The 17,761-nt window shown below is 42.4% G+C and overlaps 1 long non-coding RNA gene across 1 annotated transcript in view; it reads left to right on the forward strand.

The window, feature by feature from the left end:
• The window catches only part of LOC118549877 (uncharacterized), a 30,993-nt gene extending 19,007 nt beyond the window's left edge, over positions 1 to 11,986 (forward strand). The window contains exons 2-3 of the long non-coding RNA XR_013450296.1: positions 4,460 to 4,648; positions 7,617 to 11,986. This is a non-coding gene — a long non-coding RNA (uncharacterized LOC118549877). The remainder of the gene's footprint in view (positions 1 to 4,459; positions 4,649 to 7,616) is intronic.
• Positions 11,987 to 17,761: the final 5,775 nt, after the last annotated feature.

A 17,761-nucleotide genomic window follows, 5' to 3' on the forward strand; every position in this document is an offset into this window, starting at 1 on the left:
ATACCTTTCTGGCAGCAAAGATACACTAACCAACACCTCCCCACCAGCCCCTTCCTCTGACTTCTGCTGCAGGGCGCTCTTTTGTCTCACCCTTGGCCCCTTTGGCTTCATTTCTCTGTCTTGGTTACTTCCTCCTCCTTGTTTACACCCCTGCCAGGGCCTCTTCTTCCTCGTTCATAAGCTTTCTTATTCATTACACTCTGTAACACCGAAGACACCTGCTGCAAGTGTGAGGATTTTGGCTTAACTGCCGCTGTGCCCCAAGGATCGGTCCAGGCCTTGCTGCTCTTGTCTCTCTTCAAACACTATGTAAAAGTACCCATGCAGTCTCCCCAGGATGCCTCTTCATCCCAGGACCCAATCTCTCTCCTGTGTGTTTCGACATAGGCACCTTCCTTTCTACAAACATTGCTTGTTTCATTGTTACCCCCATCCCTCCAGACTGAAACCTTAGAAAATCCTCTGATCCTTTGCTGTCTAATACCCACCAAGTTCCATCCTCAACCTGTCGTAATTCTGCTCCTTCCTTTCCATCCCTCTAGTACTTCCTGCATTCAGATGATCTTCACCTGATATCAGGGTCATTTCAGAGATAGTTTTCTTTCTTCTAATGACCTTTGCTCTCATCTTTCTCATACACATCCAGTAAAGATCAGTGATCAAAAATAAAATGAGCATAATATGAATATTTAAAATTTGGTCCTCCTTCGGCTTGAGGTAAACATTGTCCTTTTTCAAGTTATCATCATGTTGTTTTCAGCATGAATTACTTTAGTGAGATGCTGACCACTGAGCATCCAATGTGAATTGATTGTCTTTGTGATACGATTGACAAGGTGGAGTGGAGGGATTTTTTGGAAGATAAGGAGGTCAACATTTTGTACTATAAAGGTCTTTGTCTTAGAGTCAATGGCTAAGATATTCTCTTTATAATTATAAAGCAATTAGATTTTAGACCTGGGTAGAACCTTTAAAAATTATTTAGATCAACTCCTTCAACCGAAATGTAGAGAGGTGAAGTCATTGGTCGGAGACAGAGCTCAAGTCTAATTCCCCCCCACTCAAATCCCAAAACTCACATTTCCTTTTCTTTCTTTTTTTCCAATTGTGGGAAAAAACACATGACATGAAATCTACCCTTTTAATTCTTTTTAAGTTTGGTAGTTTTGTATTATTAACTAAATTCACATAGTTGAGCAAGAGATTGCTAGAAATTTTAATCTTGCAAATCTGAAACTCTATACCCAGGCAATAACCACCCATTCCTTTCACTCCTCAGCCCGTGGCAGCCACGGGTCCACTTTCTGTTTGTAGGAGTTGGACTGCTTTAATTTTTATTTTATTTTTCACCAACTTTAGAGATCTCATATAAGAGGCATCAGACAATATCTGGGGTGTGTGTGTGTGTGTGTGTGTGTGTGTGTGTGTATGACTGGCTTATTTTACATAGGATACTATCCTTAAGGTTCATCCATATTGTAGCGTGTGACCGAATTTCCTTCTCTTTTAAGAATAATGTTACGTTTTCTTTACTCATTCATACCATATTCTCTGAGCCCATCCATCCATCCGTTGGTGGACATTTGGATGGCTTTCTCTCGTGGGCTACTAAGAATAGTGCTCTATGAAACTCGAAGTGCAGGTACCCCTTTCAGATCCTGATTTCAGTTTTGGGCGATACATATGCAGAAGTGGGATTACCGGATCATATGGTATCTCTCTTTTTAATTTTTGGAGGAGCCTCCACACCGTTTTCCACAGCAGCTATGCTGTTTCACATTCCCACCCAACAGCGCTCCAATTTCTTCACATCCCTCCACAGCGCTGCCCGATACAGAGAAGTCTTTTGTGACGAGAAGGGTCAGCTGAGGCGGCAACCTTCGTAGTTGTCTTCTTTTAAGAAATTGCCACAGCTTTCTATCAACCACCACCCTGATCAGTCAGCAAATACTGAAGCAAGACCCTTCCATCAGCTAAAAGATTACAACGTGCTAAAAGCTCAGACGACGGTTAGCATTTATTAGCAAGAACATATTTTTTAATTCAACATGGTTTAATTTTTATTTTTTTAGAGATAATGCTATTGTACACTTACTAGATGACAGTGTAGTGTAATAAACATAACTTTTGTGTGCACTGGGAAACCAGAAAAAAATGACTTCCAGAAAAATATTAATGATTGAATTGTTTGCTTTATGGTGGCATTTGCATTATTGTGGTGGCCTGGAACTAAATCTGCACGATCTCTGAGATCTGCCTGTACTAAATAAATAAACGGATATGAATTAATGCAGTAACACACACACACACACTTTAGATTGTATAGACCCAAGTGTGCTGGTCCTTCTCCAAGTTATTGCCGTGCACTCCCCTGGCCTGCGCTCCCTCGCCCTCTGGTGGCTGTCATGTGTACCTGCAGCAAATCTTTGTCTTCCTTGAGGACAGCCCCCCACTTGCACCCCCCTTCTCCCTCCAGGCAGTCCCAGGGGTGGGAAGAGCTTCCCCTGTTGTTAGCATCTGGGAGTCTCCCCCTGCTTTTTCCTCACTTTCTGGGCAACTCTCCTTTTGTGTGTTTATGAGTTAGGTATATTATACAAATTGTGTGAGCATGGTTTCTTTCTTTCTTTAAAATTTTTTTAAAATTTTGCAGCTTTCTTTCCTGTTATATTATCCTCTGTTCCTGACATACCGACTCAGGGTGCCTTGGAATCGGCATGGTGGGCTGTGTGTGTGTGTGTTTGCTTGCCATCAAGGGAAAACCTTCATTTATTATGTTACGTTAATCAGCATACATTACATCATTAGTTTTTGATGTAGTGTTCCATGATTCATTGTTTGCATATAACACCCAGTGCTCCATTCAATACATGCCCTCTTTAATACCCATTACCAGGCTAACCCATCCCCCCACCCCCCTGCCCTCTAGAACCCTCAGTTTGTTTCTCAGAGTCCATAGTCTGTCGTGGTTCGTCTTCCCCTCCTTAAATATTTTTAAGTGAATAAAGTCATTCTGTTATTAAATGTAACTGCTTTATTTCCTCACATATTCACAGGAGATGCCATAGATCTTATTTGGAGTTTTAATAAATTTTTAAAAATCACCATCAAGGAATAAGGTTCTGATTACTCAAGCAACCACACTAACCAAAAGCGGAGCCACTTTTTTTTTTTTTTTTTTTTTTTTTTTTTTTACCTTTTCCTTTGAGAGATGTTCATCTCAGGTCCTAATTTGCCCAATAAGTCTGAGGCAGTGATTAGCAAACTAAAGGCCAAATCTGGCCAGCAGCCTTTTTCTGTAGACAAATTTTTATTGGAACATAGCCATGACGATCTATTTAAGTACTGTCTATGACTGTTTTTGTATTACAACTGAGCACAGTTGAGCAGTTGCAACAGAGAACACATGACCTGCAGTGCTGAAAACATTTATTATCTGACAGAAAAAGTTTGCTGACCTTGGTCTAAGATAATGTTTCTGAATATTCTTTGACTATCAATTATGCTAGGAGCTCCCTGAAAGCAGAGACCAAATACGATTTCTCTTTGTATCTTTAGTGCCTATCACACTGTCCTGTTGGAAAGAAGTGCTCAAGTCCAGAATGAATGAAAGTAACCTAAAGCAGCTGCACAAATAATCATGCTCCCCCCACCCCAACCTTAAAAACTATGGGAAAGAGCCACTGAAAACCAGGCGTAGTGTGATTTTCTACTAGGACAGTTTTGGTTTGACTTTCAGGAAGATCTGTATCAATTACTCTGACCTTGGTGTGCTGAACAGGGTTGCTCCTGTTCTCATTTCAGCAGTTCAGGGGTGGGAAGGCAGGGATGTGGGGGAGGGACCAATGCAACTTCTGCTGCCGCAAGAGAACTGGGGCAAAGGCATTTATGAGGAGGTCCCAGTGTCCAGGTGCTGGGCAGCATGGTCAAGGAAGTGCTAAACTGACATCTTGGGTTGTTTGTATTCCCAAAAGCACTCGCCCCAGCAGGCATATTCTGTCTTAACATTTGGTACTCTGTGGAAAAGGAGATGTTTGGGAGGCAAATGTAGCCTGTTCTCTGTACTCCTTCCTTTGTTTCAATGCTCTTGTTGACTTTCTCTACATATGTAAATGTAGATTAGTTTTTGTAAAAAATATTTATAGATCTAATACCTTGTTTGGATAGGCAATTGGAAAGGGCCCAGGAAAATACTCTTGGCCAGTTTCCTTTAATAACCAAGCCAGAGGTGGCAGTTACGTAGGAAGTTTATTACCACCCTGGCCCTTCTACTGTCAGACATCACTAATAGATCCCCGCATGCTTTCTGACAGACACAGCCTCTGAATCCTTCCTAAAACGTTCCAAGTAACTGCCACCAATTGGTCAGAATTGGCACACGAGATGAAACCTTCCTTGCCAAAGCTGGTTTTGCATATGTCTAGGTGCGAGGATCTCATTCCGCCTTTTATTTCTTCCTCAGCTCCTCATGTGGAAATGTATCCAGGCCCCAAAGGCAGGAACAGGGAAGGACTGGCAGGCAAAGCGAGGCATTCTCGGCAGAATGCGGAGCACAGATAAAGATGTGAGGTGACCAGCTGGAGTAACGCGGAGTACACACTGGGAAGTCACATGAAATGAACATGGAATCAGAAGGAAGAGCTAGATTGAGGTAAGCATGGGCATCTAGGCCAAGACATTTGAATGCGATTTGGAAAGTCAGTGCTCCCGAAGGCTGGTAAGGGTATTAGGGTTCTCCAGAGAAACAGAACCAATAGGATAGGAGATGCACACACACACACACACACACACACACACAAAGGGGTAAGGGTGGGCATTTTTTTAAGGAGTCGGCTCTTGTGAGTGAGGAAGTTGGCAAGTTCAAAATTTGCGGGGCAGGTGATCGGGCTGGAAATTATAGCAGGAGCTGATGTTGCAATCTTGAATCCTACGGCAGTCCGGAGGCAGAATTCCTTCTTTGGAGGACCTCAGTCTTTTCTCTCAAGTCCTTCACCAGATTGGGTGAGGCTCACCCACATTGTGGAGGGTCGGATCATTTGCTTTGCTCAAGGTTTACTGATTTAAATTTTAACATCTAACAATGATGTCACAGAAATTATTGGCTAGAACAAAGTTCATTTAAGTGAAACAGAGTTGATTTAAAGAAAATTATTAAATAAATATTGTGTGCAGATGGTATAGGGATATGTCAAGTATATATGTACTAAAATGGCTGAGGTCAGAGAATGGTAAGCGACAGAATTGCTGTACTCTTGTCACAAGGAAATGTCATAAGGAAATGTTTTTTTTTTTTTTTTTAATAAAGATTTTATTTATTTGTTTGACAGAGAGAGAGAGAGGGAACAAGCAGGAGGAGCGGCAGAGGGAGAGGGAGAAGCAGGCTCCCCGCTGAGCAGGGAGCCCGATGCGGGACTCGATCCCAGGACCCTGGGATCCAGTGACCTGAGCCGAAGGCAGATGCTTAACAGACTGAGCCACCCAGGCGCCCCAGGAAATGGCATTTTAAGGAGATTAATTCTGCTGCCTTGAACAAAGGCCATGGACAGAAAATCTTCACCAACAAATAATAGATATGAAAATGTTCTCTCCTGTTATAGTAGTAAAATCATGCCTTTTCTAAAGATGCTAACTTTTTGCCAGATTTCCCGAATGTAATCTTCCCAGTGTGCTTTTTAAAAAGTAGTTGTTTAGGGGCGCCTGGGTGGCTCAGTCAGTTAAGCGGCTGCTTTCGGCTCAGGTTATGATCCCAGGGTCCTGGGATCGAGCCCCATGTCAGGCTCCCTGCTCGGTGGGAAGCCTGCTTCTCCCTCTCCCACTCCCCCTGCTTGTGTTCCCTCTCTCACTGTTTCTCTCTGTCAAATAAATAAATAAAATCTTTAAAAAAATAAAAAAATAAAAAATAAAAAGTAGTTGTTTGTGCTTTTTCTCCCCCCTAACAAATAGAAGTTTTAAATTTTATGTAATCTTAGTAGTTGGGTCTTTTGCTTTATGATTTCTTAAAAGGATTTTAAGCTTAGAAAGTCATCCTGGTTTGGTTTTTGTTTTGTTTTGTTTGAGATATTGATTGATTGATTGATTGATTCATCTGAAAGAGAGAGAGCAGAGGGAGAGGGAGAAGCAGGCTCCCCGCTGAGCAGGGAGCCCGATGCGGGGCTCAATCCCAGGACCCTGGGATCATGACCTGAGCTGAAGGCAAGATGCTCATGACCCCGGGATTGTGACCTGAGCCACCCTGGCACCCCTCATCCTGGGTCTTAAATTCACAGGTCTAACACCTTGCTTGGGCATTTGGAAAGATATTTTTAAATATTTATGGTGTATCTGGGGCTTATTTTGTTGTACACTATGAGGGATGCATCTAGACTAATTTTATTTTCCTTAAATTCCTACTCAGTTACTCCTGTACAAGTTCCTTTTTGGTGATGTCATTTTTATTTTCTAGCAAATTCTTACATGGATCCAGATCAATTTCCGGACTAACTCTGGTCTGTGTTCTGTGTCTATACATTGTTTCTTTCAGTAGTAAATTACTTTAATGATACGATACGGCCTTATATCTAAATATGTAGTGTGGCTAGTCCCATCTCATATGCTTTCTTCAAGACTTTCAGTGATAAACTTATTTTTCTTCCTGAGAACATCAGAATCTAGTCAGATTCTCCAGAAGTTTCATAGAATGTTAATTGGATTTTGTGTAAATCATTGTGAGGGTTATAATGAATTCATGTATAATTCATTCTGTATGAAATTATGCACATTTTCAATCAACTTTTGATGTTTGTGACTATAGAGCACAGATCAGATTGGAGTCAATGAATTAATCTAAAATAATAATGAAGACATTTTATCTCCATTGCCCCCTTAACTTGAGCAATTTAGATGTATAAATAGCCAAATTGAATTTAATTCCCTTCATTTTTGCACCTAAATGTCTGGTCTAGGTGTAATCCAACAATCAGGGATCCAAAGGCTGGCCTCAGGGAGCAGAATAAAAGAAACGATGATAAACATTGTCGGTGAAAGAATTTAGAAGCTCTTGAAGGGTAATTCACATTTCAACTTTTAACTTTCATTTTAATTCCCCAGGACTTCAAATGGAAACCCATGATCCCTTCTGCAAGGATCTTCACCTGGGGTGTTTTAAAATTTCTTTTTCTCATTTCCTTTGCCCTTCTCATGCTGGTAGTATCTGAACAGCCTGTTCTCCTGGCTCTGGTTAATTGTTGGTACTCTTGAATCTCTCCTGGCAGCAGAAAGCAGTGATCAGACAGGTTGAATGATTCATTGGAAATGTAATCTGATCTCATCTTAGCCATAGGTAAGAAGCAACGTGCTGGGAACCAGAATTGTAATGCTGGGAATTATCTGATTCCTGCAGCCCTCTCTTCTTTCTCTGCCCTGGTGAATGATGGCTGAGATTTGAAATTTAAGGCATGTAAAACATGGTAAACATCGATTTGTTGACTTGCCCATTGAACCGGACATCTTGCCTTCTCGCAGGTAAAACTAAAGGTCACAAGTTCTAGATTTTATTTATAAGGGCAAAGCATTGAAGTGTATCCACTTAAGTTGCTTCTCGATTCAGGGATGTCTTCTTTTCCTTTAAACTATTCTTCCAGCTTTGGGGCCGGGTGCAAAAGCAAAGCAAAACAGCAACCAAAAAGCAAAGGACTCTCCGACGATACAACACCTGAGCTGCAAAGATGGACGACCTGTAGAACAGAGTTGACATGATGTGATCAGTCAGTTCCCGGATGTGAAGGAAAGGAATCCTCTGCAGCGGACTAAGGAAGGCCAGTTACAATGCAGGGAAACCGAGAACTGGTAGGAAAAAGTGGAGAAACTTACAGGAGAAGAGAGAAAAACTGGACATAAGAGTATAAGGAACAGAAAACACAGGAAACTTTAGTGTTGGTGGTGACCCGTTACACTGCTGTCCCCCAGTGATCACATCTCCCTGTATTTGCCCTTGTGTAGTCCTCGCTCTTTGAACTGGAATAGGGCCCGTGACTCATTCTGACTGACTAGAAATGGTGGAGTGATGCTGTACGCCTTCTTGTGTCTATATGGGAAGACTTAAGAAGTTCTGCTTCTGGGCTCTGAGCCCCGATCTGCCTTATAAGGATTCTGTTACTCTGCTGGCACTTTGTGGAGAGGCCATGGGAGAAAAGCCCAGCTATTCAGTGCCCAGCCAAGCCCAGGCCCCTGCTGACCGACAGCTGGATGAATCCATAGAGTGACCATTGGCAAGGTCAACAGAAGAGTCACCTGGCTGAGCCCAGCCCAGATTACAGAATTGTGAGCAAATAAAATGGCCATTGTTTTAAGTCAGGAAGTTTTAGGCTGGTTTGTTCTATCACAGAACATAACCGTTGGGATGATAACGGAGAAGCATCAAGGACCAAGGCCCAGGGACTCTGTTGTCTCGGACAGCATGGTGTGGAGGGAAGATGCAGGCCTGGAACCACAGCAAGCTTGGGTCATAGCCTCACTTTTTAGCTTTTTGCTCTGTGGACCGGGGCAAGTTATTTAGTCTTTCGGGGCCTCAGTTCTGTTATCTGTAAAATGAGAAAAATATTTCTTCCCTCACAGGATAGTTAAGAAATGAAATGAGTGAAAGTTTGGGGCACATATTAAGTACCCGCCAGACCTGAGTTCTGTTCCATTTCCTCCTTACGGTTCCCTCCCTCACCCCCCACCCCCCAGGGCTGACCTAAACTGCATTAACCCTTAAGGGTAGTCCTGTGCCCTGCTAAAGGTCATTCTGTCATAGGTCGGTTTTGCACTGTGTATGTAGTTGATAAACAACCACTACATTTATATGAAAAAGAAGTAATCCACTAAATTCTAAGTGATGGATTTTTTTTTTTTTTTTTTTAAATGATGGTAGCTTCTGGGGCCAGTGTGCCTCTGTGTCTATATCCTGGAATACACCTGCTCCTCTGGACTACCACAACTTTTTATTAGACTAAGCTTGGGTCATGAAGGAACATTACATTCAGTTTATTTTATTGCAGATGGTAGGAAGGCATGCACTAGATTTCCATTAGATTTTCACCAAAAAACTTCCTAATGTTTGTAAAGTTCACTTAGGCAAGAATTGCACATTTTGAGGCAGCACAGGATAAAATTTGGTTCTTACTGAACCCCCCACCTTCATACTAGAAGGTGAGTTAGGACCCTGGAAAGATAGAAGTCCCATATTGAGTGTCTGAATTATGTTAACACTGTGCAGACTCCAAGTTTCCAAGCCTTCTGAGAGAAAATACACATACATCCATACACTCACATACACACATGCACACACACGAATGAAAGAGAGGACTAAGGAGAGAAGAAGTAAACCTGCCATGACCTCAGTTTCCAATTTGTAAAATGAGAAAGCCAGACTAGAAGGTTCTCCAAAGCCATTTCCTGCTCTAAGTGTAGCAGACATCTCAAATGCTGGACCTGTATTAGCCCTTTGTGGACAGGGAGATGAAGAACACGGCTTGCTCTCCAGCAAAACTTTAATTGCAGAGCTTTAATTAGAGAAAGAATCAAAATTCTCTTTCAGATTATGTTTTTTTAATTTTATTTTTAATTGTGTTTTTATTGTTTCCATTTTATTTTAAAAGAGAAATGAAAGCTGCAATTTGCCAAATTGCTGCACACTTTTTCTTGCCATACAACTGCCCTAGCAAGTTAACCTAAAACAGTTTTCTAAAATGTATTTTTAATGGGAAACTGAGATCGCTGAAATTTGTCTTGAACATTTTTTTTTTCCTTTAGACCTCTTATAGGGCTCTGGAGTTTCCATACCTCCGTGCCAAGAGCATGGCAAAGGAATTCGGCTCAGCTTAGTAATTACCTTGTGCTAGTCTTGCTCAAAGTTGTTTTTCTCTTAATGGGTTAGGAGAGCCATTCAAATGCTTTGATTCTAGTCATCAAAGTTCCAATGGGGAGGGTAGGTGAATGTGTATGTAATGTTTAGCCTATAAAAATGGCCATATCCAGAGCTTATGCAGAGTAAATTCTTACTAGGGACTCTGAATGAGGGCAGGTCAATGTGGAAGAAAGCATGAGAAAATGAAAGAGCTGAAGTAAGTCTGGCAGTATCCTTCCTTCTCCTTCTCCAAATTAAGTCTCACGATTATAGTGGACATTTATTTTTGCCCCCTCTCATGGCACGAGGGAAAGATCTTCCCAAAGTCTCCCAGTGTGCTTCCAGAACGCTGACTCACTCCCAGACTCCACAGTGGAGCATGTACATTAGTTTCTCAGACTTTCTGTGGTGAAGGACCAGTTTGCTTCCTCTCCCACTCCCCCATCCACCGTGGGCCGATACTTGCACAAAACGCAGTGCAAATGAATCACTGAAAAAAAATGACACAAAAAACAAAGACAAACAAAATACAAGCCTCGGTTTTAATTATTAGACTCAGTTACTCTGTCAGATTGTAATAGAAGTGTCTATCATCCTCAATGTCTACCCTTGTTGCAGGTGGTAACAAGCATGTGGAAACAAGTGCTGGTCCATGGACCACACTTTGAGTAGCACTGGCTAAGACCAGGCCAATAGTATTCTCCAGTTCCCAGTAATTATCTCAGGAGTGTTCTTATGACCTGAGCTGGTGCCATTCACCTGAATATTGGGACTTTAGTTGAGAACACTGGGGCAACAATTCTCTGTTTTTTCCTGGCTGGATGCCATCATGGGACCACAAGAGAAGCGGCTTGGGAATGTGTCAACACTGAGAAAGCAGAACCAAGGGATAGTGAGTCAGAACCCGGATCTACTCCTATATTGCAGAGAAATATAAGCCAATAAATTAAAATTAAGCAAGCCAGAATTCATCTGGTTTGCTCTCATCTGCAGGGGGGTCTTATGTGATACAGTGATTAACTGGCATATTTCTTCATGAACTCTCAACTAGTTTCTCTTTTGCCAGTCATCTTTCTGAAACAGAGTATGCCATTCTCCTGGTTATGAAGCTTCCCACTGCCCTCAGTACAAAGTTCAAGTTTCCTTAAACTGTCACTCAAAGGCTTCCACCGTTGATTCCCCTTCTACTTTTTCAGCCCAATTTTTTGCTACTCTCATCCTCAGGCACCTACCGTGCTTTAGCGTGACCAGACGTGTATTTTTATATATGTTCTAGGTTCGCTCGTGTTCCCTCTGGCTGGATCGCACTTACTCTTCCCACACCCTTTTCTGACTTTCTAAGAATAGAACCTTGAGAACATAAGGTGTTCATTATTCTGAAACATTACGCATCACCATCATTCCTGCTGATTCAAGGGCTAATTTTGCAAGTGTTGGCAGGAGGGCAAATTGATGCACCCAGACATTTGATAAAAGTTGCATTGAGACCCCAGAGATCTCATTTCGTAGGGAATCTAATACGGTTTTACTAAGCAAATCTCAGAAAGCAACATGCTTAGACAAAGTATGACTTTAGTTACTATAAAAATGAATAAGCAAGAGATGAAAACATACATCCACACCAAAGCATGTACAGAAATAGCAGATTTATTCATAAAAGCCAAAGAGTAGAAACAAGCCAAATATTCAACTGATCAATGTATAAATACAACATGGTGTATCTATATAAGGGAATATGAGTTGCCATAAAAACAAGGAAGTATCGATACATGTTACAACATGGACGAACCCTGAAACAGTATGCTAAGTGAAGGAAGGCAGATACAAAAGGCCATATATTGTATGATTCCACTCATATGAAACATCCAGAATTGACAAGTCAGTAGACAAAGTAGATTAGTGGTAACCTAGGGTGGGGGCAGGAGGAATGAGAGGACTGAAGGGTGAATGAAGCCTATGGGGAAGAGTTTCTTTTTAGAATAATGAAAATGTCCTAAAGTTGATTGTGGTGATGAATGCACAACACTGTGAATACACTAAAAGCCACTGAATTGCACACTTTTAATGGGTGAATTCTATGGTATGTGAATTAAGTCTCAATAAAGTGGTCTAAAAAAAAGAAAACGTATAGGAGCGTTATTCATAGTTGCCAAAACTGGGAAGCAGCCAAGATGTCCTTCAATAGGTGAATGGATAAATCAACTGTGGTACATCCAGACAATGGATATTATCCAGCGCTAAAAAGGAATGAGCCATTAAGTCATGAGAAGACATGGATGAGCCTTAAATGCATATCATGAAGTGAAAGAAGCAACTCTGAAAAAGGCTACACACTGTAGGATTCCAACTAGATGACATTCTGGAAAAAAACTCTGAAGACAGTAAAAGGATCAGTGGTTGCCAGGGATGATGGGGCAGGATGGGATAAACAGGCAGAGCATGGAGGATTTTCAGGGTAGTGAAACTACACTGTATGATACTATAATGGAGGATACATGTCATTATATGTTTGTTCAAACCCATAGAATTAAAACGCCAAGAGTGAACTCTAATGTAAACTATGACTATGAGTGAGAATGATGTGTGTCATTGTAGGTCCACAGACTGTAATAAATGCCCCATGCTGGTTCTGGATATTGAGAGTGGGAGAGGTTGTGTGTGTGGTAGGGAGGCAGAGGGACATATGGGAACTCTGTACTTTCTGCCTAGTTTTGCTGTGAATCTAAAACTACTCTAAAAAATAAAGTCTACAGAAAGAAGAAGAGGAGGAGGAGAAGGAAGGAGAAGAGGGAGAGGAAGAGGAAGGAGTCCTGAATACCTCACAAAGCTCATCTCAGTTGGCACCAGCTATAAATTTTTCCCTGACCCTTCTCTCTTCTGCTTCCTGGCAGAAGAATTAATTCCTCCTTAATCTGTGTTTTCATTGTGTTCTTGTTCCTACTTCCTTTACAGTTCATATCACTTTATTATAGTTGTTTGCAGGTCTCACTAAACTATGACCTGCTCAGGGGCTGAGGCAATACCTTGTTTTGTTATTTCTACTAGAAATACTACACAGTAGAGCTCAGTAAGTTTGGTGTGTGAATGAATGAGAGACATCTTACAGCTCGCTACTGTTTTCAATATAGTTTAAAAGGATTTTTGCCCCAGAATCTGTTCTTCAGGTCTTTTGTTATCCTGAAAATAGCTGTCCCCATGTGGCTTATCCCAGGGACAGTGATGAGGATGGGAATGAGAGAGCATTGAGGACTGTCCCTAGAAAATGGAGGACATAGGAGAATCTTAAACCAATGGCGTATCTAGACTTACCTATATGGAGTCTCTTCAAATAGAAGAGTATTATTCTACTAGAGCTTTTGGAAAATACTCCTCCTTGGAGACAGTACGACCAAGTGCAGTATAAAATCCAGGACCAGACTTAGGTGGTGACACAGGTCAGCTGGGGTTGTGAAAAGATCTCACTCCACCAAAAGCCATCTCTGCCTCCTCCGGATGGCTGCCTGAGTTGCTCATGTGAAAGCTTTATTATAAGGCTTAGGGGTTAGATGTATGTAGATTGTGTGAGATGTATTCCTGAGAAGGATGGCATTTTAAACTTTTGTTATTCACTTACACCTTACTGAGAGTCATATGTAATATGGCTCTTGAAAGCAGGTTTTCAGAGGGCAGTAGAGAAAACCTGTAAAGACATTGGTGCCAAGCGTGAGAAGGAAAAGGTACCTAAAGGGGTGACAGAATAACAAAAAGAACTTAACTTTTCTTCACAAACTTGCCAGCATTTAATGGACAAAGTGGGTATTTTTAGCCACACAGCTGCTTTAATTTTAGGACTAGGGTGACTTTTTAAGAAATCACTTATTGTTTAAAATAGAGGTGTTGAGAACATTGGGGATTTCATTGTCAGTGCTCTTCTACTTACAACTGAGTGATCTAGAGAAGTCACTTACCCTCTCCGAGCTTCAGTTTTGTTCTTTCATAATAGGGACACTATAATACCTGTCCTGCTCACATCATGGGGTGATTGTGAGGTTGCTCCCAGTAAACTTCTTTAAAAATTAGCAAATCATTTACACTTGATTTTAGTGTAGAGACGATAAGTGCTGTGAACCAGTGGAGGTTATTTTTGGTGAGATTATATATATATACCTTTAATATCTTGTTCCTTTAAATTTTGAAGGAACTTCTACCAGGTTCTGAAAAAACTTTTAATTCAAGGCACATAAATGTGCCTAAGGATATCTAGTCAACATGTGCCCTTTTAAAAGAGAAAAGACGTTCTTTGACTATCTTCTCAAAGAATCATTAATTTGTATCAGAAAATTGGAGAGGTTGGACATGCAGAGTTGCCTTTTCTAAGGGGCATGATGTGTTTGAGCATTTGCGACCCATAGTACCTGTCACTTTGCTCCTGTGTTCCAGAGATCACCTGGCAATTCACAAATGCAGCAGGACACCTGTCCTGTGTACACGTGTAACTCTCGGCCTGCAGAGGGCTTTTCCCTAGAACAGCACCATGAGGCCCTTAAGGACAGAGACCAGGACTTACAGATGTTTGTGTCTCTTGGCTTCCAAAAGAAAATATTAAAGGAAAATGTGGCTGGGACTGCATGTCAGGATGAGGAGGAAGTGGTGCTCTTGGCAGATTTGATCTTCCGGGCAGGTTACCTGTTCCTGCATAATTGAAAGGAGACTCTGCTGGGCCAGGGTGAAGGCTGTCCTACCCTTTCACAGACGATGAGTTAACAGTGCTAGGCCAGGGGTGTCAAATAAAGGGCATCGCAGTTTAAGAAAGACATGAGGAGTTAGGAGGCCATTCAGAGGAGAGCTGTCATGAAGATAAAGAGTTTAGAAAAGAAGACGTAGGAAGAGTGGAGGGAAATATTGGGATTATTTAAACCTGACAAAAGGAGCCTGGAAAAATGTCACAGGTTGAAACATATGTGGGGATGATTATATAGGGTGGGGCTTCTCAACCCTTTTTCATGGCAAGGCACTCTCAGGGAAAGATATACAAGGCCCACAAGGGCAATCAGATGAGGCTCTTCAAGACTACCCTCGGCCACCAGAGGCCTGAGGGGATCATTGGCTTAGCGCACTGTAACCTATCCCGGCCTTTGGGGAGTTTATGAACTGTTTGTGCTCCTCCCCAAATTCATATGTTGAAATCCTAATCCCAGTGTGATGGTATGAGGAGATGGGGACTTTGGGAGGTGATTAGGTCATGAGGGTGGGGCTCTCATAAATGAGATTAGCACCCTTAGAAAAGAGAACCCAGAAACCTCTCACCCACTTTTTCTGCCACATGAGGTTGTAGGGACCTGCCTGTGAGCCAAGAAGTAGGGCTCAACAGACACTGAATCTCCTCTGTGCCTTGATCTTGGACTTCTTATCCTCCAGAACTCTGAAAAAAATATGTGTTGTTTAAACCACCCAGTCTATGGTACTTCTGTTACAGTGCCGCAACTCCCTGAGAAGAGGTTTGTACACCTCGTAGGGAACTGATGTACAGAACACAGATAGTCTGTATTTTAGGTAGAGTAAGAACTGGGGTCAAAATTTTATGGAAGAGTGAAATAAAAGGAGAAAACACTTTATTCTTCAATTCGAAAAACACTGGATTGTTTTGTCAAAGGGTGTGTGTGTGTGTGTGTGTGTGTGTGTGTGTGTGTGTGTGTAGCATGCCCCCAAACATTTTATGCAGTTTAGCTTCATTAACTTCAGGAAAGTAAGTGCTACAGACTTACCTCGAAGACCATTTGAAGGTTTAATTATTTACATTTATTTTTTACTGATTTTAGTTTTGGGAATATTGAATAATGCATTATTGATTTTGATTGAGTCAGCCTCTCTGACTGAAGATACTAAAGGCTGAATAAAACAAAAAGTGAAATGTGCTACGCAACATGGACAAAACTAAATAAGTGTGAAAGAACTTTAAGGTTCTTGGGCTCATGTGAGGCATATCTGGGCTCATGTGAGGCAAAAACATTTTTTAAAAAGATTTTATTTATTTGACAGAGAGAGCACAAGCAGGGGGGCTGCAGGCAGAGGGAGAGGGAGAAGCAGGCTCCCCGCTGAGCAGGGAGCCCGATGTGGGGCTCCATCCCTGGACCCTGGGATCATGACCTGAGCCGAAGGCAGACACTTAACCGACTGAGCCACCCAGGTGCCCCAGGCAAACACATTCTATAGGAAAGATGGATTTGAGGACATATGTGATCCTGAGTGTAAATGTCAGGGTACAAGCAAAAATTCCAGGTAGTTTTGCAAACTTTCAAGGCAGTGGAACTGGTAAGACCCAAGTCAAGGTCTCCAGACAGTAAAGGGGGACCCAGGTAATATACGCGCTATAGATGGAACAAGCAGAAAATTTCATTAAGGTAGCATATAGGAATATAGGTATAGGAAATAGGATGGCAGGGTAGGGCAGAGAGACCTGAAGGACCTAGGAGGGGTGGAGGGGTCTTCTGGGCTAGTGGGTGGGGGACGGGTTGTGGACACACCCTCTTCAATTCCCCCCCACGCCCCAAAACCCTTTGTGACCCTAAGTGTTCTGTGATGTAAGTTTGGGGAGGATATATATTCAGCGTCTGCACACTTAAGAGCTCAGTTGCCTACAGGCAGCTTGCGATTCAGACGATGGAGTTCAAAAACTGGAATGTTCTCTCAGTTCTGAATACCTATACTGAACCATGTCTGAGCTTCAGCTCAACATGGTTGGAGACGGACCCCAACTTCACCTTCCTGTGTGGGTTGGGATTGCTTCTTCTGTTCCTGTGCTACCTGATGCTTCCATTTCCAACTTGGAAAACCAAACCCACCCAAAAGGTAAGGAGCCCTCAACACAGATTATTATGGTTTCCATTTCTAATCCCAAATCTTATTTACTTTAAAGATTTTATTTATATATTTGATAAATAAGACAGAGCCCAAGTTGGGAAGAAGGAGCAGAGGGAGAGGGAGAAGAAGGCTCCCTGTGGAGCACAGAGCCTGATGTGGGGCTTGATCCCCAGGACCCTGGAATCATGACCTGAGCTGACGGCAGATGCTTAACTTGACTGAGCTCCTAATCCCAAAATTTAAAATGAGTTTGGTAGGGTCAGAGAAACACCTAAAATGGGAAGTCTAAGAGAAGAGACATTCGCTTCTCTAGGACAAGAGGTCTGGAAGGGCTAAGGGTTAAGGAAGGACTAAGGTTTCTACTTCAAACTCACAGGCTGTCTGGATGTGGTGGCAGGTCTTGGGTAAAATCCCAAACACAGGGATTCTGTAGTCCTTATTTAGAGAGTATGGAATCTGTACGAGAACATTTCCCAGCATTTGATCGTAAGTCACATTCCCATGTCAGGCATCACTCGATCAAGCCTTCATGTTGGGCTGATCAGGAGAATGGTGCTGAGCCTCTGGGAAGAGACTGGGGTCTGAACTATGTCCTAGGATACAGGGTCCTACCTGAGGGAGCACAGATGTGACTGTTGGAGTTCATATTCTTTCTTTCTTTTTTTTCCTTTAAGATTTTATTTATTAGAGAGTGTGAGAGAGAGCACAAGCCAGGGGGAGGCGCTGAGGGAGAGGGAGAAGCAGACTCCCCGCTGAGCAGGGAGCCCAATGTGGGGTTCGATCCCAGGACCCTGGGAGCATGACCTGAGCCGAAGGCAGATGCTTAACCGACTGAGCCACCCAGGCGTCCCAAGAGAGAGCATAGGCAGGGGGAGAGGCAGTGGGAGAGGGACAAGCAGACTCGCTGAGCAGGGAGCCTGACATGGGACTCGATCCCAGGACCCTTGAGATCATGACCTGAGCCGAAGGCCGACGCCTAACTGACTGTGCTACCCAGGCGCGCCCAGACTTCATTTTCTATGTCCTCATTGAACAAAGGACTTCTGACTGAGACTCTCA

The sequence above is a fragment of the Halichoerus grypus genome, chromosome 8 (genome assembly GCF_964656455.1).
Source record: "Halichoerus grypus chromosome 8, mHalGry1.hap1.1, whole genome shotgun sequence".
Classification (NCBI taxonomy): Eukaryota; Metazoa; Chordata; class Mammalia; order Carnivora; family Phocidae; genus Halichoerus; species Halichoerus grypus.